The sequence below is a fragment of the Lactuca sativa genome, chromosome 1 (genome assembly GCF_002870075.4).
Source record: "Lactuca sativa cultivar Salinas chromosome 1, Lsat_Salinas_v11, whole genome shotgun sequence".
Lineage (NCBI taxonomy): Eukaryota > Viridiplantae > Streptophyta > Magnoliopsida > Asterales > Asteraceae > Lactuca > Lactuca sativa.
The window spans coordinates 52,046,246-52,069,223 of NC_056623.2; positions in this window are offsets into that span (position 1 = coordinate 52,046,246).

Here is a 22,978-nt window from a genome sequence, read left to right on the forward strand (position 1 = left end):
ACATATAAGGTTCTTTTTTCAAGAATTTTTTCTTGATAAAAAAATATTAAAGAGTTAGTGTAGCTTTTATCAAGACAAAACACTTCACAAAATTGGTCCTAGTTGGTCTTTGTCTTATCCAAGACATCACAACCTACCAATTTCAAATGTGCAAGAATAAGAAACTTTTCCAAATTCCACATTTGATGAGTGTTATAAACCTACTTAAGACTTTTCACTCAAGTCACAATTTTGACTCTAAGACTTGATATTGGAACAAATTATGATTGACTTCTTGATTTGACCATTTCTACAGTTCTCTATTCCTCTTCTTAGACATACATATGTACTAAGAATCATTTAGAGGACCAATTGAGAAATAGTTCTTAATCATCATAAAACACAATAAAAGGTACTCTCCCTTCTTCTTAGAATAGAGAAACTTTTATCTTTCTGCCTACTTGATTCTTCTTATTTGTTCTGCAATTGATTGAAACTCTTTCAATCAACTCAAAATTATACTTAATCTTATAAGTATAACCATATTTACTAAATTTTAGTAAATCATGACGAATATCTTTGTCACTCTTATGGTAGACTTGATCAACGTACCACCTAGTGTACTCGATCTCCTAGTCCTTCAATTGACACTTTGTCAAAGAATTAGTCTAAATTTCCCAAATGTGAAAGTTTTTCATTCATCATACAATACACGTTGCATGATTCCAAGTTTCTATCCACTTGAAACTTGGGTGATGAGAAACTCTCACTATTTGGTAAACTCTCGACACTTCCACAAATAACCTAATTAAGAATCCAATCCATTATTGATAATAATAGAAACCTTCAAACATCAATTTTTCATACACGCCATTGCAAGGATAAATAAATAAGATAAAGTCAAAATTTATTTTATTGCGGAAAAATTTTCCCTTACAAGGCAATTCAATTGAAAAACTATGTTATTACATATTTCTTAGCAATCTATTCTAACTCCAAGTAGTAGCTCAAGAATCTAATCTTCAAGCAATGCGATCGAAATCCATTTCTTCATGATTAGATTCAGATCACTTCTTCTCTTAAGCTTCCTCTCTTTTCTTCGATCCTACAAAACATCAAAATGTAATCTTATCACATCATGTATTAAGAATCTAGAATAGGAACTTAAAAGAGTTAGTTAATGGATTTTACCTGAAGTAGAGTCATACGTCTTGACTCTCCCATCTCTTAGATCTCTCAGGTAAATAGGGCAGCTTCATCTCCAATGCCCCTTCTTTTAGCAATAAAAGCAAATGGACTCTTTTGGAATAACACATGGAACTATCTCAGAGTTTACCTTTTCTGGATTTCCAATGTCACCATTCTCAATGTCCATTGTAGTTTGGGAGTTTGATTCACCAGACAAATTTGCTTGACCAGCACACCAAATCATTTTTGATTCAGCAGCTATAAGCAAATAGGTGAGATCAATGAGAGTCACGTCATGATCCATCATATAGTACTCTCTAACGAACTCACTATATGATTCAGGAAGCGACTGAAGAACCCAATCAACAGCCAACTCACCTAAAATCTCGACACCCAACATCCTTAACCTATCAATGTGTGACTTCTTCTCTAAGACGTGTGCACACATAAGTCTCCCATCTTCGTGTTTACTAGCCAAAAGGGCTTGAGTGATCTTGAACTTTTCAAGCCTTCGTACTTGGGGTTTAGGGAGAATAATTGGAGGAGGTGGAGGAAGTGAAACATGATCTCGTGTTCCTCGATCGAATCATAGAATATCATCTTCATGTGGAAAGCTTGTTCCACGGGATTTGGGAAGACCATAGTTGTCATACTTTGACATCTACAAAACGGTAGAAAAAAATTCAAGTTAGTTGATTGGTTGAGTCCTTAATAAATCACCCAAATGAGATATTAAGGATAGGACCCAACACAATATTCCACAACTTGGGAGAGGGATGTCGTAACCCAAATTGCAGAACATTTGAAGGTAAGTGAATGACGATTCACTAATTTTCCACCATGAAAAACGAAAAAGAGATTAGGTTTTAAATGTATTGAAAAATTCCTAGATCGTTTGAGATTCATTGAACTTTTCAATGGCATGTTTAAATCTCGATATGCCCCTCGATTTGTGACTGGGATGCCGAGGATCACAAAACAGGATGTGAATAACCATGCAAACTTACATGGTGCCCCCAATGTTACAGTCACCTATTCGATGTGCCGGTTAACCACACACACTCCACCGAACTATGACAAACATTGAGTCACCCTTTGCTACCTTAGATTAGAACCATTTAGTTTGCCGGTTAACCACACACGCTCCATTAACGTCTTCGCAAGGGCACAAAGTGTAATTTCATGGAATTGCATCAATTCACTTTTGCCTAAAGTAACTAAGATTGTGAATTTTGTAAAAACATTTAGTTACTATACTTCATTATACTTTTAATGGAAAGGGTTTGCCCTATCCTACCCGTTCGGCTAACAACCCTCCACCAATCAAGGAAGCGGTGGGTGAGAGTGGACACCCATTAAACGACCATTTTATAGGCCATAACCTTATACCCCCTTATAGATTGGCTTCGTGAATGAGGCCTACTAACGGTAAGACTAGCAATTTAAGTTATACATATATAATACCAGACTTTTAATGTTATATAGTATAGGGTGTATTTTACACTTTTAAAATACTAGGTGGTTTAATTTAATAAATTACACTTTTAATTTGATTAAATATAAACCATATGATTATGGATTTATTAACTCTCTTTTAATTAACATAACAAAACCATAAGGGTGTAATTTGAACTTTTCAAAACTAGGTGTTTTAGAATTTAGACTTTCAAAATTAAACCTTTTAATCAAACAATTTAAATTCCAAAACTTGAGGGAAAGTTTTGAAACTTTTCAAAACAAATTAGGTTTTAATTTTATTCAAAATTTTCGAAAATCGAACCCTTAAATTTTAAAATTTTAAACATTAAAACATTGACTTAATAATTATCCAAAATTAAACAATTAATTTTAATTATTAAATCTTGTAGGATTATCTATTAAATTAAACAATTAATTTAATCTAATCCCATATCCCCTAAGATTTGAAAATTTATGGAATGGGATAATTCATAAGATCTTTAATTATCTATTTAAGGAATTGTAACAGCCCGAAATCCAAGTTAGCTTTATAACCCTTCTATTTTGGAGAATTGGCTAGTTAGTCCTTTAAAGAGAAAGATGTAGTGGGTGAGCATGCTGGGCGTACTGGGGTACGTCGGGCGTAACCGGCCCAGATGCAAAACCCTAATTTGTGGCCTTGCTCTATAAAAGGAACATGTAGTCCTTTTACCTAGCCACCATACACCCTTGAGAGAGCCCTTGAAGAGCTGAGGTTCGTGCTTTAGCTGGTGTGTGAGTTTTTGAGATTTAAGTTGTCTTTTCAAGGCGAAGAAGGAGCCATTGTTGGAGCTAGAAGTTGAAGAACAAGTGTAGATCCGAGTTCTATAGTGGTTGGAGATCCTTCCTGAGGTAAAAAGCTCAAAGCTTTCCTTGTTCTTCATAAGTTTTGCTTGTTGGACCATTTTTAGGGTTTTTGGTTCAAAGTTGGAGACTTTTTGTGCAAAGAGTCTCCATAAGCTTATATCTGACCTTTTCTAGTGTAATATGTGTTGAGGAGTCATAAAAATCGAGTCTTGGACGTGGATCTTGTGGCATGTATGAGTTATAGTCTCATTATGGAAAGAGGAAATGTGTTTTGAGCACAAAGTGACCTTTTCAGCCATGCAAAGGCTTAAAGTTTCCAACTTTATAGTTTAAGACATATTAGAGGAGTCAGATCTGAAGTTTGGACGCAAGTCTTAATCGTTTAAGACCTGAATGGGCTGAACAAGGAAACTGGGCATTACGCCGGGCGTAATCCCAGTACACGCCGCGTAAGGGGTTGCATACCCCGTTTCTGGAATAGAAGAGTACGCCCCGCGTACAGGAGTTGGTACGCCCCGCGTACTGCTTGCTGTTGACTTTGTTGACTTTTAGGGTTTTAGTCATCATGTGGACTATTGGGTCAGGGAGGGGTAAAATGGTCTTTTACCATTCTGTGGAATTTTAGATGGAATATAGTATAGCCTTGCGAGTTGTTAATGATTTATAATGAATATTTGATGTGATTAGGTGAGGCTAGGTCGAGGTTACGAGATTCTGAAATATCGAGCACGTGAGGCTTAGACATCATACGAGGTGAGTCTTTTCATTACACTGTACCTGGAAGGGTACCGATGTGTGACCAGAAGGTCTGGTATGCTATAAGATATATGCATTGTATGTATGTTAAGTTACCTGTTTTGTATGCGTTATGTATGTTATGCTTGATATGGGCCGGAAGGCATTATGTCATGGGCCGGAAGGCATTGTGATGTAGACCGGAAGGTCAGGGAGTTATGGACCGGAAGGTCGACACGGGTAGGACCGGAAGGTTTACCGGGTTGGGATGGAAGTCCCCTGAGACACATGGACCGGAAGGGCGTATGTGTGTAAGTGGTATATTTGGGGAACTCACTAAGCATTTATGCTTACAGTTGTTGTGTTTTGTGTTTTAGGTACTAGCGAGGACCGTGGGAAGGTGCCGGCATGACTTGTACACACACACGCAGGCGGATTTGGATATAATTGATCTTGGGATTTGATATGTTTTGTACTATGATTATGATACATTGGATTTTTATGGTTTGGTTTGGAACAATTTATGTTTTTAAGAAATGAAAAATGGTTTTGAAAAATTACGTTGTTACAGGAATCAAGGATAATAACAAGATATGGCATTATCCAAATCCCTAAAATTTGGGAATCCTATCTAGGGGACAAGACAAATTTTGAAATTCTAGGGTTAGACAACCCTAAAATTGAAACCTTGGGGCCAAAGAATTTTTTTTAGGAAACCCTACTAAAAATTTCGAAATCTAGGGTTTAGAAACCCTAATTTTGAAAATCAAGCCTCCAGGGTTTATTAGCCATAAACCCTAATTGTCATATTCATACATTTGTATCAAATCTAATTGAAAACAAAAACCAATGGCTCTGATACCACTGATGGGGTTAATACAAACAATCCTATGTGTGCATGCAACCCTAATTGGATCTATGTTCTCATTATTAGACATAGAAATTTATGAACACAAAAAGAAACCTGGGATAATCCTATGATTTTCTAAATCCACAAAGGAGAATAGAATACATACCTTTTGTTGTTATATAGCAATAACAACTAGTTCCTTGAATTTCCTTAGCTCTTGAAAGCAAGTACCACAAGCGTAGTACCTTTAATGGCTCACAAACACACTTTGGGTGAGAGGATGGATATGAGAGAGAGGAAGGGAGGCAAGAGGCTCTAAAATTCGACCCTAATGTGGTTTCTCCAAAGGTTAGCCGAATTGAGTGCCTTAGGGTGCTATTTATACTTAAGGCTAACTAGGGTTTCAAGGTGGAAACTCTAATCCCTTAGCTTAGGGCCTAAGCAAGTCCATGAACTACTTTCCTTAAGCCCTTGGACGAAAACTCCTAGATCCTTTCTAGGATTTTTATTCAAGCCTTAATAAGGGTGATCAAATAGCCCAAAGTCTCAACTATCAAATAATTACAAAACAACCCCTGTACTTTTAATTAATTCCTTTAATCCCGAAATTAATTCCTAATTAATTTCTGATTGAATACTAATTAATAATATGATTCCAAATTAATATATTATTCATATAATATATTAAAAAATCATATTTATATCCCAATTTATTATTCTTAACAATAAACCAGCCTCTCATCTCAATAATCATCATGTCTAGTCACCAGTGTGAAAGCAACCCAAAAGGACCATGCTCATAATCGGGTCAAGTACATACCAAAATAGTTATGGAATTAGACACTAATCCAACAATCTTTATGTGATGAATCAATTATATTAATGATTCATAATGTAATCACTTAATTTCATAGTGTTTCGAACTTAGTATAAGTATTAGAAATCATAAAAAATGGGTGTCATAATTGGATTGGACATAAAACCTCAACATAGTGCCCTATTTTCTTCTAGCTATGTAAGTCTTGTAGAAGATTTAACAAGACATTATTGGCATGAGTTCGAAGTTGGACCAAAAATATATCATTAAGTGTAGTGTTACAAGGCCTTACATGTTAGTTGCTAGCCCTTGTATACATGACTTAGACTATATAGTTTGTTAGTTCGAATTAGGTCTTGTATTGATGGTTATTTGTTGATCATGCTTGTATATGTGTTCTTTGATCCTTCAACACTTAGTAGAGCTTAAAGATAGCTGCTGTGCTTCAGGTAAATATTTTACCTTATGAACACTTATCCTCAATATATTAATGTATTTTGAATTTTTCTTTATTTCTTATGGGAAATACTATATGTATGCCTTGTTTGGATACTATATGTATAATGTGTGACATTCTTTACATTAAAATGCTTTGATATTTTAGTTTCTAAAATAGGCTTGTCCTTTAAATTGATTTAAGGACATTTTTAGAATGAGTTTTTAAGTAGGGGTTTCTTTTAAATAGTCTAAAATGTTTTAAGGTACATTTATATTTTAAATCATGATCATTTATATGTAACGTCCCAAAATTTAAGAGCAAAAATTTTGTTTTTATAATAATTAAGCCATCATCGAAAACATTTTCATAAAAACCATAAATAAATCAGAGTTTGTCAAAATCATCCAGTAACATCAGAGTCAAATAAAATGCGGAACAATCATGGTGTGTGCGATGCGATCATCCCGAGCTCTTCCCTTTCAATCCGGAAGTACTTGAAACATAAAATGAAAACTATAAGCATGAAACTTAGTGAGTTCCCCAAAATATCACATACCATACATATTAAACATATAATGGGCCCCACCCATCATGGAGCCTTGCTCGGAACATACCTGTTAGTAAATAAATGGCCCTGTCATGTATACATACAAACACATAAACACATGAAAGAATCACAAAGATAAATATCATACAAGATAATCATCAGGCCCCGTCTGATATACATATCAGATATCATACATGCAGAGTCACGTAGACAACTAGCATCCTAATCATAATAAACCATGGGCCGATATTGGTGCATTCGACTCGCCAAACACAGTGAGGAAACTCACCTCAATCCGCTGATAATCGAATACCGCTCGGTACGTTGAACCGGATAATCTTGAATCAAGTAACAAATAATACAACCTTAATTATTAATTAACCCAAAATCCAAAATCCAAGGCCCAATATATGATCCATCTTACTAAATGATAAAAGACCATTTTACCCTTCCTAAAACTGGTCAAACATCTCATGACACAACCCCTAAAAGGCCCAAGGCCTAAAAGCCTCAAATTGGACTTTCTAGAAGTACCCCCCACGTACCACAAGTGTACACCCTATGTACTCACCCTTGAAGCATAGGGTACAAGTTGTTGATGCACGAAACAAGCATTACGCTAAGCATACTCCTACGTATGCCAAACTTACTACTCATCAGAGGCCCAAAATCCATAATAAGCTCTTAATGGTTAAGAAAAAAGCATCCAAACACATATCTGACCCTTAAGGGGTGTGTTAATGATGGATTTTGAGCATTACATCATTCCTATGGTGCACATGCAACCTTAATTGCTTTGGATCTAGGTTTTTCTCAAGTTATACATGCATAATAATTTTCCCAATCAAAACCCTAATCTAGCATACATATTTTTGGATTCAATGAATAAAACAAGTTAGAAGAATACCTTTCTTATTGATTGGTTGATCTTGACCTTCAAGAGCTTAGTGCCTCAATTGTTGAACCTCTAATGGAGTCACAAAAACCAACTAGAAATGGATGAGCAAGAGAGAGAGATGAAGGCTACTAAAATCAGCTAGGGTTTTCTATGAAAGCATAGGGGCCGATTTCAACTAGTCAAGGGGTCCTTATATAGTCGTGCTGCTAGGATTTTAGACCGAAATCCTAATTCTCTGCTTATGCCTTAAGCAATCTATGGAACCCTTCTAGAAGTCCCCTTGGATGAATTCTCTTATGGGCTTCCCATATAATTCGTCCACCCCTTCTATTAGGAGTCCACAACCCAACTTGCAACTAACAGTAAATTGCAATATTAGTCCCCATACATTTAATCAGTCTCTTCTGATCACCAAATTAATTTTTGATTCATACTAATTAAATAATATAATTTCTTAGTTAATATATTATTCTTATAATATATTAATAAATCATCTATCAACCTCTTTCTCATAATTCATCCTGTCAAGTTGCTATGGTGAAGGCAACCCAAAAGGACCATGCTACTATCGGGTCAAGTACATCCCAATTATAGTTATGGGCTTAGACACCTAATCCAACAGTTAACACGTAAAGTTGGCAACTTTACTCCTTGCATTACTTAATGGGACATAATCCTTGTTTTTTATCCATATTAAGAACACCAACACATGCATGCATCAAGAAAAACCCTCAAGATGACATTTTTATGATTCAACCACTCAACAATGACCAAATATGAGTCTCAAAGGTCCCGGAGTAGCTTCTACTCACAAGATCAACAACCTTGGGACCAAAACATGATAAAATACCACCCAAGACTAGATCTATACTAGAGAACCATAAAGTTTGAAGCTTTATACCTCTAAAAGGTAGATCAAGATGCACAAGGTCTGGATCCACAAGCTTCAAGCAATCCCACACTTCTCCAAGAAGATCCTTCTTCTTCACTGAGCACCAAAATGCATGAAATCACATTGAAAACTCAAGAATCACATCAATGGAGACTAAGGTTTCGTTTCTAGGGTTTAATGGGATGGAGGCTGAATGTAGAAGGGTTTGGAGTTGGGTTAAGGCCATTAAATAGGGTCTAAGACCCTTAATTAGGGTTTGCACCTGACTGGAGTACGCCTTGCATGCTCCTGGTATGCCCAACGCACTCCTTAAGGCACCTGCGATCCTTCTTCCTAGAACACCCATCGTACTCCTATGTACGCCCAACGTACTAGGCTTAACCCTAATACCACCAAACTTCCGAAGGCCATAACTTCTTCGTTTTAAATCCGTTTTCGATGATCCTTATATCCTTGGAAAGGTAACGAGAAGATCTACACTTTTATCAACTCTACCTTGACTTAGAACTTTTCGAACTTAAATCCGAATTCATAAAAGGCCCGAAATGTCACTTTACGAATATACCATTGGGCTCCCAAAACACAAACCAAACTCTCGAGTCATCCGATCTACATTTCTTACATTCAAAGGGGTCTAATTCTCTCTTTCCCAAAGTACCTAAGCCTTATGATAACCGATCTTCGGTTCAGGGTCCTGAATTAGGAAACGATTCAGAACTGGGTGTTACAACTCTCCCTCACTTAAATTAGATTTTGTCCTCGAAATCAGTCTTTACCACCCTCCTGGAAACCAAACACCCCAACTAAAACCTCCTAATGAAGAACAAATCAATGATCCTATATCCGACGAACCAACACCTTACTGCTATAATTCCAAAGCGCGATCACTTGCCTGACCACCATGTAGGTAGAACCATTTCGAAACACAATAACGAGGACCTCCTACTGTAATCTGAAATGAGAATAATCCTTTTGATCCTGATTTCACGACAACTTTCCACTAAATTGAGATATAACATCCCTATTCCACCGCTGAGACTAACAACCTCACTCCTGGTTCCACCACCAGGCCCCCATTGAGAGTCTAACTACTATATGCTACCCTAGCCTATACATCATAGGAATACCAATCACTGACCATAGAGTTGTCACATGCGAAACGTAATCCAATACCTTACCCTAACCAGTCTCCACCGGATCTCACACGTACTTTCATAACCATACGGGCCTCTCCCATGGGTCTCACCCAATCGAGTGTTGTACAGGTGTAACCTCGCCTTAGTTCCAATGATCCTCATATCAACTAAGAGAAATCTTCCGACAATACCATCCGCCCCGACCAGGGCATGCACTGATCATTCCTCAGTTCCACTCCCACTCCCATAATAGCCTACCTCATTCTGGTGAATACTACGATCCTATTCGTAGACTTACAAAACTCTCATGACAACCTATCCTCCTTATGTATGCTGCAACTACCCCGTAGTCTTATAATATTTTCACACCAGCCTACTAAACTTGTGAATGCTACGACTGCACCGTAGTCTTACAACACTTTCCTACTGCCATGGACCCAACCCATAGTTTTTTATAGTTCATTAACCATACAGACCATGACCACCGTAAGTCAAACCCGTATCCAATTATAATCCAATCAAGTGTTCGGGTTATGCTTCAAATCCTGAAGCCTTAGTCTGACATGAACATGGATAGAGGCTCTAATACAACCCTTCACCTGGGTCCATTCCCATACCCACCATGGTGACTGATGCGTAAAGAAACCTGAATATCCATTCTTATGCCCCTTATACCAACGATTCTCTCCCACTTGGATTTGACTGCACTCTCCAAATCCGCAAAGAATTTGATGGATTCCCAATCTATCCCACAAGCTTATAATTTCAACTTCTAACAACTAGGGCTTACAAGAACTAGCATGCCAATACGAGCCAACCTTAGTGACCAAACACATTCCAAAACTCGGTCACCACTTCCCGAATTCCTAATGAGCTCATTAATCCCAAGTACTTCCCATGATACAACTCCAAATCCTTAAGCCACCTCGAATCGTGGCATATAACTATAACCCTTAACCGGAACGGATGGATCATCAATTCAATAACTCACTTTTTGAAGGATCGATGTACTCAAAGTTCTCCAAAAGATACCATTCGATTTCTTTTGACAATCCCAATGACTAAAATAACCCATGTGAACAACACTTTCCCAAAAAGAAAACAATATATATATATATATATATATATATATATATATATATATATATATATATATATTGTTTTCTTTTTGACTTTATTGAATATTTTGATGATAAGACAATCTATTTGTGTATGAGATAATTTTTACTTAAACTATTGTGTATTGTTTATCATATTACACCGTTGTATGACTTGACATTTTATACTTTCAAATGTTTAGAATTTTCCTTTTGGGATCTTTATCTGTAAACGAAGTTTGAAACATTAAAAATTATTTTGGAATTTATTAATTAAAATAGTCAACATGAGGGGTGTTTCATTTGATATTAGATCTTTGGTTTAAGTGAACCACATACTTAAAATGGTGTTCAGACTTAAACCTTAAGAATAAGTGATGAATTGAAGTAGTTGGTTAACATTCCTTTAGGATATATTACTTAGGGATGTAAGTTGGTCCGGAATCGGTTCGAAGTGGACCGAAACCAGAAGAACCAAAAATCGATGAAAAGGTAAACGAGGAATTGAGAATCGAATTGAATACCACTAACCGATTCCGGCTTGATTCTATTAGAAAGTGTGATATCTAAAAAGGTGTTTGGTATCGAAACCTGCCTAAAATGGACTGGAACCAAAAGAACCGAAAACCAAAAATGATGAATTAGGAGAACCAGGAAATGTACCGAATACCACTAATCGGTTCCAACCAGTTCAGTTTTGGTTATGGTCTGGCTTTCCGGTTAAAGTGCTCATCATTACTATTACTAGTACTTCATTATTATATGGCGTATGATGGAATTAATTTTGATTTTATTAAATTAAAATCTTGAACCTAGAGTTTATTATTTTATGCTTTATATTATAGGATCAAAGTTGTATATACACTTTCAAATGAATTTAGTGTATATGTTTGGGATAATGTAGTTGGATTTCTTAATGTTTCGTTAATATAGATTTAGAAGAATTTAGTGTATATGTTTTGGATAACAAATATAATTGAGCTCTATTGAAAGTAAGTACGTTATTAAGTAAATACAAAATACTGAAATCTGGACAAGAGAATTAGTATATCTTGTAATAAACAAAATTAGAACCTAATTTAGTTTCTTGAATTGTGATACTTATGCATATAATATATATTCGAATATTAGGAACCATGATACCATTATAAGACCAAAGTACCTTATAATAATATTTAGCAATGGTTAAGTACATGAATAAAATGAGATTTGTTAGCCAAAAATTTTGACTTTGGAAAGCTCAAATTTCTTAAGGAAGATAGAATTTGGTGGATTTTGTATGTGGTGAAACGAAAGCAATAATTAGAGAAACTTTTGGGTGTATCATGCTGACTGAAAATGGATCTAGTTTGGGGTAAATGGTGTATTTAGAAATGGAATTTATGGGATGATTTGAGTAAGTGGAGTTGAAAAAGAAACAGTTTGCCTTGAAATCCCATAGGAATATTATTATATATTTATATACATCAGTTACAAAAGATAGATCCAATAGTTTAGGATCCCTATCTATACAACTCATAAAAAGATAAATACAAATAATAATATATACTCCTATTTTCAATGTATCAGATATGTATTCTGTTTACATCCCCCCTAAATCTTAACTGTAATAACATTTAGATTTTATTTAAAATGCTCCAACATATTATGTGTGACTAGCTTGGTAAATCCAATCGGCAACCTGATCATTAGAATATATAAATCTTATATCAAGAGCACCCATAGCCACATTCTCTCTGACAAATGAAAATCCACTTCTATGTGTTTTGTTTGTGCATGGAACACTTTATTATTTCTAAAATAGGTAGCTCCTAAATCATCACACCACAAAATAGGTGGTCTCGATTGACATAATCCCAATTCCTTAAGTAGTGAGTGCACCCGCATTGCTTTAGTGGTACCATTTGCTAAAGCTTTATATTCTGCTTCTGTAATTGAACGAGAAACACTAAGTTGTTTGCTTGAGCTCCACAAAATCAGATTTGGACCCAAAAATACTGCAAATCTACCAGTAGACATATGATAATATAAGCATATGAAAGGTCTAGTTTGCTCAAGAGGCATATTAAAGTGATATTGCTAAATAACATATGATACTAATGGGTCACACTAACAACCACTTGATACAATTGATTATTTATTAGAATTTGATTTTAATAAATATTCAATAAAACTCTTATAACTAAATTGGAAATTATTTATTTTATGGATATAATAATTTTCATTAGCAAGTAAAATTACATTATTTCATATGGTATGAATTAATAAGTCATGCCCAACTTTTTGAACTAGTTGGAAACCTTTTGTCTTTTACTCAAAAGACAAAGTTTATATTTTATAAACCATGAGTTTATAAAATTTAAACTAACTTTCCTCTTTTTATATATAATTTCAAGATTTGCATGAAAGGAAGAGAAGTATGGCTTTCCAAATTGTTTATTAAAAGGTGCAATCATGGGAGAAGGCATGCTTGGACATGCTTATGACATGGGGACAAGTTTGTCTAAAGTTGAAGGAACTAATGGTTATTAACTTCACTTTATGAATATAAATAAATGGGCTTGCACTTGCCTTGTTTTCTCATTCACTCCATGAAGAAGTGGTCGAAACTTCTTTTCTCCCTCTCATTCTCTCTTAATTAGTTCAGAACACTTGAAGTTACTTGCATCTTAAAGCCTTATTTAAGTTCATATTGGTTATGAACTTAAAGCTTAAGGGTTTAATAGTTTTGGACTAGCATCTACATCAAGTTCAGTCTTTGGTGGGGTCTCAAAGGTTCCACATTCTTTATCAACTTCCAAGCCTCCTAAGAGGAACCAAAGAACTACAAAGGTTGTTATTACTTCATCCTTTTTATGGTTGGTGTTTTAATCTTTCTATAACTTGCAAGAAGATCCTTGGTGGGTATAAAATGTTTATGTTATTTCAAAAATTAAATTCTTCCGTTGCCATGTTTTTCTAGTTTATGAAACTATTTTTGAACTAAAACCCAACAATTGTTATCAGAGCCACCTTGCAAGTTTGGTTAGATTTTTTTATTTTAGGAAATCTTAGTTTTTTGGAGAATATGGATAACTTGTTTTTGTATAAAAAATAAGTTCATACTTATTTTCTATGACAACTTTATATTTGTTATTTTATGTGACAAAAGTTTGATGCATCTACAACTTATTAGTGTAGAGTTGGACTTCAAAATGTGAAGCACAATATTTACTGTCCCCTTTATGTATATTGAGATGCGTTCTGCAGCTTCCCAATAAATATCAGTGGATTTTGAGAGATACTTACTAACCTTATTGACTGCAAAAGAGATTTCAGGCCATGTCAAAATGAGGTACTATAGACCTCCAACCATACTTCTATAGTTGAACGCATCATCATCATTAATAAATTTTCCATAGTCTCGAGCAAGTATGTCTGATATAGACATGGGGGTTGAAACACTATTACAACTCTTCATGTGATCTCGTCGAAGGGGTTCAAAGGCATACTTATGTTGTAAAAAAGTGATTCCCCCTTAATTGTGAGTGACTTCAATCCCCAAAAAATAATTGAGGCGACCGAGATCCTTGATCAGGAAAGAAGAGGACAAGTGGGATACAAGTTGATCAACAATCCCTTGAGAAGAGCCAGCAATAACAATGTCATAGATATACACCAAGATGTAAATAATATTTTTCCCATGATGAAATAAGAATAGGTAGGTATCAACCTTGGATAAACAAAAAGCAAGCTAATGTAGTTTGTCAGTGAGTCGAGAGAACGATATGTGACGATACTGCTTTAGACCATAAATATCTTTATGAAGTTTACACACATAATAAGGTTGATGCGAGTCTTCAAAACCTGGAGGTTGCGTCATGTAAACATCTTCATTTAGGAAACCATATAGGAATGCATTGCTAACATCTATTTTTCGAAGATGCCAGTCTCTTGATACTATAACAGAAAGAATGATCCAGACTATGGCTATTATCACAACTGGACTGAAAGTATCATGATAATCAACATCATGTTGTTGGGTGAAGCCACAAGGAACCAAGCATGCCTTATGTTTATCAATAAAACCATATGGATATTGTTTAAGTTAAAAAAAACTATTTATAACCCACGACATTTACACCAGATGGTCGGGGAACCAAAACCCATTTTTTATTTTTCTGAAGAGCATCGGATTATGCCTACATTGCATGATGCCATTTCGGTTCGGACTAGGCCAACTTATGATATGTAGGTTCAACAAAGAGAGCACACCAATTAGGGTTTTATAGAACAACTCCGTCAGTAAATTGATGGGGAAATGTTTTTATGGCGTGGGCATGTGTGGTAACCCCATAGGAGGTGAAGTGTGGTTGACCGGAATGACACTGTTGTCAGTAGTAGGGGTAATAACTGGACTATCACTGCTGATAGTAGTATCGACAATTTTTTCTTCTGTTATAGCATGAGTTGTATGGTCTGCAGCTACAACATTAGAATGTGGGTGTGAGTGATCCTACTGATGTGTCATAGTAGATGACATTAGTGATGTTTCGATTGTATTATATGGCCTTGGATTGCTAATAGAAGGTAGCAGTGTTGCAGCTGCTTTAGAAGGGTTAACCTACAGTAAATATAAATCTTAATTCTGCAAAATGGTTATTCACTAAGATAGTTTCAGTTTAAGGAAAAGATGTTATAACACTCGTTTTCCAGATTAGATCAACTAAAGATTTAATGAGGTCAGATATATGGTTTTTGAGGAAAACCATATACCACGACGTGGTAAATGGATGGCCACGACATGGCATGGCATGTATTTGGAACGTGTCATGATGGACACCACGACGTAATAAGAAGGATGTCACGATGTGGTGGCTATTGCAACCCAAGCCCATAATTTTTTTTAGGGTTTCTCCCATATTTAAGCATGTAATTCTTGGATTAGTTCATCTCCATTAGCCTCAATCTCTTCATTTCGAAACCCTAGCCTCTCTTCCATGATTATGAGCTTGGTGACTTGAACTTGAGGTTGTTTTCATGATTTGGTGAAGCTTGTAAAGGAAGATACCTCTTCTTGGTTCAAGAAAGCAAAAATAAAGTCTAGATCGATCATCTTCTTCAAGTTTCTAGACCATTAGAGGTATAAAGCTTACACCTTGACCTTGTTTATTTGAGATTCATGTTTATGGTCTGTATTAGTTGATTTTGGTCCCTTCATGATGATATTGGAATTTGAGGAACTCCAGAGCTCATTATGACAGTCTTGTGGTCTTGGACTTCTGATTAAGTGAGAAAAAATTCTCAGTTTGAGTGTTCTTGATCCCATGCATAAGTTTTGGTCATATTAAGGACTTAATGGACTTAAGGTTGTATATATTACTTGAGGCCCCAATTGATAAATTTGGAAAATTTATCCATTAAGTCATTAAAAGGGACTAGATCTGTAAGGATTAAGCTCTTAATGATGAAATAAGAGATCTAATAGCAACCACGCTGTGTCCAAGGAGGGCCCATGGCATGTTGGAGTTATGATTCATGATTGTTTTGTCCTGACATGCTCACAACGTGGCCAAGGAGGGCCCATAACATGGTGATGTCCTGTATGTCGATGGTTCTGTTCCGACATGCCTACAAAGTGGCGAAGAGGTCTCCACGGTGTCACACCCTAAAACCACGAACGGCGGAAACGTTCAGGGGTGGAAGACGTCATGTACAGTATCACAACAGTGTAATATAATAAACAAGCAACAACATCATCCATTGCATCATAAGTAAAGTTTAATACACGTGTGTTCTTTCATTGTAATAAGACACCAAAAATATACAATCAAAATAAAAGACGAGACTTGTCTACTCCGTCTTCTCAAAGCCTGGCCTCCGTACCTGTCTACTGATGACCTGAGAATACAAGATATTTTTAAAGCGAGTATCAGCTTTAAAGCTGGTGAATTCATAAGTATAATAGTGTCATTGCCTTGTTTGTGAAAATCTGTTATGAAGGCCATGTAAACCTTTTAAATGAAAATGTTGAGGTAAGTATGAAATCCCTAGAAAAACCCTTATTTTCTATAAGTATGAAATGTAGTCTTCTACCAAGACCCGAATGTTCTGTAAGTATGAAGTGTAGTCTTCTACCAAGGCCCGAATGTTTTGTAAGTATGAAGTGTAGTCTTCTACCAAGACCCGAATGTTTTGTTTGTAAAATGATAGTTTTTCCTTTGTTTTGACTAGTACTAAAAGTGCTTAGTCTAACTCATCGTTTATGTGAATGTATCACAAAATAAAGTAAACAGGAAAAATGTAATACTGAAAGTGTTGTCACTGGGTACTAGGACCAACACAACATCGCATTAAGCGAAATGTATAACCTAATGAACATCCGAAGATTGTCCAATTGTCCTCTGTAGCAGCAGCAGGTGGACGGAAGGGTTAGTCCCAAATCGATCTTCCTAATATAAGTAGTAACCTTAGACCTCCGAAGATGGTCATCGACCACTGGTGCTAATCAGTGGGGTTCGGAATGGTAAGTCCCGCCTAGATATCCCATTGAACCGGGATAGGAAAGATAATTTACATAGAGAGTACTAATAAATTATCCTCTTAGATCTAAGTACAAGTATCCAGGTAAGTGAATACAGGATAATGCACCTATGTAAAAGTGTTCCTATATGGCATTCATGTATGTGTGTCCATGTAACAGGTATGTATATGTAAACATATTCATGTATCAGGTAAACATCTGTAAGTACTCATATATATCAGGTAATATACTAGTATAGACTCATGAATGAACTGACTCTTGTGTGATTCCTTGTAATAGAAGTAATGTTTGATATCTTCAAATTATCCCTATGATAATCTACTGTAATATAACTGGATGATCATGTAGGTTTATACACTCTTACTACTCAAGGGTGTGAGAAATTAAATGAAAGTTGTAAACTATAACATCAATACATATTTAAGAATATAAGTGTACATGCATTAGTTCAAGAATGTAAAATGGTTTTGTAAGACATCTTATGTGTTTTGAACAATAATTAACAATGACTTGATGTCATTTTAATATACATTTCAAAGGTAAAACATTTGATAACAATGTGTTTTTAAGATTTAAAACCCTTTCATGCATCACATTTTGTAGCATGTGAAATCCGTTAAATGACAAACATAGTTATAAAATACATATATAAGAATATAACATGTTTGTTTCTACTTGTATTCCCCCCCATTAAAGCATTTAAAAAGCATTTAAAATATTGATTAGGGGTATGAACTCACTTGGAAGTTTGAAGATAGCGAGATGGAAAACCGGGCAGAGTTTCGTCTCGGGAAACGGATTTTTCTCGGGATTCTCGGGAATCTCGGGAGTAAAATCGACCCTCGGAACTTGAGCAAAAAGACCAGAGCTTCGGGGTAGAGTGGGCACGGAAAACGAGGCAAAACGCAAGGGGAATGAGAAGAAATGAGCAAGTTTTTCGGAAAGCCTCGCATCCCTTTTATAGGGGTGCTGAACCGCCTCTGTACACTGGGCGTACGAGGGTACGCAGCGCGTACGAGACGTCATCACTTACGTATTTCGGATGGGGCGGGTCGGATGGGTCGGATAGCTTCGCATAGGGGCGACGTGGACGATCCGAGGCCCTTGATTCAAGTACGCGGGGCGTACTCCGGTCCTATCTGCTGACTCCCCTTCGGATATTACCAAGAATTTATATTTAAATTTATATTTATTTTAAATAAACTTCTAAAATTCATATCTCCTTCATACGAACTCCGTTTTCGACGTTCTCTATATCCACGCGTAGGTGAGACTAAGATCTATAACTTTCGTTTAGATTCCGTTGGCAAATTATGAAATAATTTTTATTATTTATTTATTAAAATGTCGTGATTAAGGAATTTCTTTAAAGATTCATAACTTCTTTATCTGACGTCGGTTTTTGCCAGACTTTTTACCGCTGAAATACCATTGACGAGACCTTCGATTCTCATTTAGGTCATTCCGGCCAAAAGTCGCTCGATCTCCGATTCGAGTTTTTAGCTGTCTGTTGCTAAGCTGAACTTGGAAAAATCATAACTTCAATATACGAAGTCGGATTTGGGCGTTCTTTTTACGTACGATCATGGTTTGATGACATTTAAACATAGAAGAAATTTAAATAGGAACTTTTTGGACTTTTTAATATCGAAGTAAATTTTATTAACTCAAAAGTGGTTACAATACTTGACTTTTTAGGTCATTACAAAGAGTTGAAAAATCGGGTTGTCACACACGGCATGCTGGATATTGACTTGGTTGACCGTTGACTTTTGTTGATCGTTGACTGTTGACTTTTGACCAATTTGAATTGTGGTCAAACTTGGAGGATTTGGGTTGTTGATTGAGGATTCATCTCTTTTTGTATTAGTCGGTTTGAGGAGTGCAAGGTGTGAGAGAGTGTTGATGTCTGATTCTTTGGTTCAAGTGAGTTTCTCACTATGTCACGTATCCTATTATGTATCCTTTGCATGGTATGATAAAGGTAAAGTTAGAGTACGGTATGCTAGTTGACTAGGATAACTCCTTGTTATGTATGTACGGTGTAGGACACTGGGTGTCATGGTATGCTAGACAGATAAAGTCTTGCCTGAGGATTACGTGATACTGCTAGGTGTCATGATTGGTTAAGGTAATGATAATATTGTCTATTTATTGAATGATTACCCTATGGTTTATATGCAGTCAATGTTGGATAGCGTAGGAACTCTTGGTCTAATGACTGAATGCATGGTCCTTGTATGAATTATTGCTTTTGGGTGGATCATCTGTTTGGCTGTCTATCTGATTCCAGACTATGTATGGTTTTTGTATTGTATTGCGGACCAGGATTTGGTCCCTGGAAATTGTATGGAAGACCAGTATGTAGCTCATGGTAATGGAGTTTGGGCTGGGCTCGTGTACTCCTTGGGCGGGACCCATTATGTATGGTTGGGCTGGACACGTTATGTATGGTTGGGTGGGGCCCGTTATGTATGTTATATATATATATATATATATATATATATATATATATATATATATATATATATATATATATATAGGAGTTTTGGTTGCTCTAGAGTCGAGGATTGTTGATGTATGTGTGTATATATATATATATATATATATATATATTAATTACTCAAGTTTTAAATTTATAAAACGGATTTTATTTCAACCAGACTCATAAACACACTAGGCAATGTACCTAATCGTGCAATAGTATAGTCATGGTAAGACTAGGTGTCGAACACAAGGGGAACGGTGGTGAATGAATTTAAAGTTTTTGATTATAGGTTACACTAAACACACAAAAGCCGTAAAGAGGGGCTTACTAGAATTAAATCTCAAACAAACAACTAAACAACAAATTGCGATAAACTAACTAAACAATAATCTCTGTAGGTACTTCGGTTTATACTGGATTTCATCTCAAAAAACTAGCTAACTAGTAAGTGTGTAGGTACTTTGGTTTAGACTGGATTTCATCTCAAAAAATTGGCTAACTACTAAGTGCAAAGGATATTTATTCATTATTCACCGATTTCTAATATAGTTAACATCATGATCAGACTACTAATCCTTTGATTTTAACACAACTATTAATTCAGTGATCAAGTGAACAAAAAACTATGCACATCAGTGTTCAGTTCGTATTAAGCAAGATTTGATCTTTATTAATCCTAATGATCAAAGGAATCAAATCATGCAAAAAAAATGATCATTTACTCATGCACACACATTAAAGTTCCTCACTTTATTTCCTAACCCTATCTTTTGATATAACTGTAGTCATAATTACCAATGATCATGGACAACTATGATTTAAATTAACACAGTCAGAATGATCATCTAAACCCTATTAATTCAGCAATGGGGAATAAAGTAACACTCTTTAACACATATGTATCTTGCAATCAAACTTGACAGAATAAATTAAATCAGAATAAACAATCCAAATAGCAATTAATTCATAATCTCAAAATTCATCAAATCATAAACACAAAGCAAAGGGTTTTAACACCCAAATCAGAAAGTAAAAACATATGGAATCACATTGGAATTGTTGGTACATGTAAATGCTCCACAAATAATGAGTGTTTATTAGGCTGTATTTTCCCTTTATTGTATTTTGTGGTGTAAATACTCTCCTTCCTATATAAAGGGAGAGTTGGTCATATCTCAAAAAGCTAGCCACTTTTACTTTTCTTAGAAGATTACTTTTCTCACAATGTAATCTAGAGAGAGAGAGAGAGTTGGTGGGTTCTCCCACCCAGGGAGAGTTTCTCTCCCATCATGTTCTTCATGCTTCATCAATATTATTCTCTCTTGTTCTTAGTCTTTTCTTATGAACTCATAATATGTTCTTCGTGTTCCTACTTCCAAAAACACGATTAATCTCGAGATATATTTCTTCCGCATCCACCGTTCGTTATAAAAATAAGTTTCTACAATTGGTATCAGAGTCGTACCTTGAAGATCTCATGATTAGTTCAAGGGAACGACTCCCGTTCGGTGATTATCTTGTGATTTTTCTGTGTTTCTGCAAGAAAAATTTTCGGGTTTCAAACCGGATTTTTTGTATTATTTCTTTCTTAGTTCTATCTTATGAGTGATTCTATCTTAGTAATAAATAAATTGTTGCTACTGCTGCTCGTTCTTTTTGTTGCTGGAAAAAGATGTTCTTAAAAGTTATTATTTTGTTGCTGTTGAAGAAATGAAAAAAAATGGGAAGAGAATTAATTTTGTGGTCTGTCAAAAGTTGTAGAATTTATGCTCCAGGAGTCTCTTTAATCTTGGAAGAAAAGACACAATATTGGGCTTATTTTCTTTGAAGTGGTGCTCTTTTTTTACCCAGCAGCTTGAAAATCTTCTTGAGGTATGAAGACTTTTATTCATCATTTATTCTTGCTGTAGATCTTTAATTGAAGAAATATTGGACTTATATTGTGTTTGTAAAAAGCTCTTTGTCCTTTTTGCTCTTTTGGGTAAAGAGTAATTCACTCTTCTTTGCCTTCCCAAGCAAAAACCATGTGACATTGTCCTTTCCCATCACCTTTTGTCCCTTAAAAACCCCCTGTACACTCTTCCTTTTGCCTTCCCAAGACCACATGTTGACTTAAAATGCTTTATAAAAAGATTCCCTTATTAAAATATGAATAAATGGCCTTTGCGGTACCATTTTTCATGAAAAAAATGCATTTTTCGTCACCTGTTCAGCCCTTTCCAGTCCCCCGAACCACAGCCAAAAATTGCCTACCGGAGTCCCCTGAGAAGCCTCTCAGCATCCCTTCTCAGCCTTTGATCCGAGGTCCTCAATGTCCCTATCTGCAGCCGAGGTCAGCAGCCAAGAGACCGCAACCCATTCTTACCTTATCATGCTGACCGAAGTCACTCAAGACCGCAGCTTTGGATCCCTCCTGGCTCGGACAGCAGCGACCATCAGTAGCTCGGATCTACAGACACCCGCCTTCTTCCTTCAGACCGCAATCGTTTGCCTGCTAGCGCTTACCGTAGTCTTCGCCATGTCCGCATCCCCTGCACCTTCTTAGATCCGAAGCCACACCTCACCCGCTTCACCCCCTGTCATCCGCACCCACTGTCCGCAACCAACCTAGACCCGCGACCAGCTCCCCATCCGAACCCAACCCTTTTCCACCCGCAACCCTCCTGACTTCGGATCCCCTCAGCTTCGCCCCCTCTCCTCCTTCAGCCTCCCTCCTTCTTCTCCTTCTTCCTTCAGCCCCCCCTCCTCCTCCTCCTCCCCCTCCTTCTTCCTTCTCCTTCCTTCTTCCTCCTCCTCTTCTACCTTTTCCTCCCCTCCCCTCCTTTTTCCTTTCCTTTTTTTTTAAACCCTTTTTTTTAAAAAAAAAAACTTCATTAGTTTTTTATATAGCCATTATTATTATTATTATTATTATTATTATTATTATTATTATTATTATTATTATTATTATTATTATTATTATTATTTTTAATTATTTTTTTAACGACAATTTTTTTTCAGCCAATTATTTTTTTTAACACCATTTTTTTTTATTTTAGTCATTTTTTATTATAACCAATTTTTTTTATTTAAACCAATTATTTTA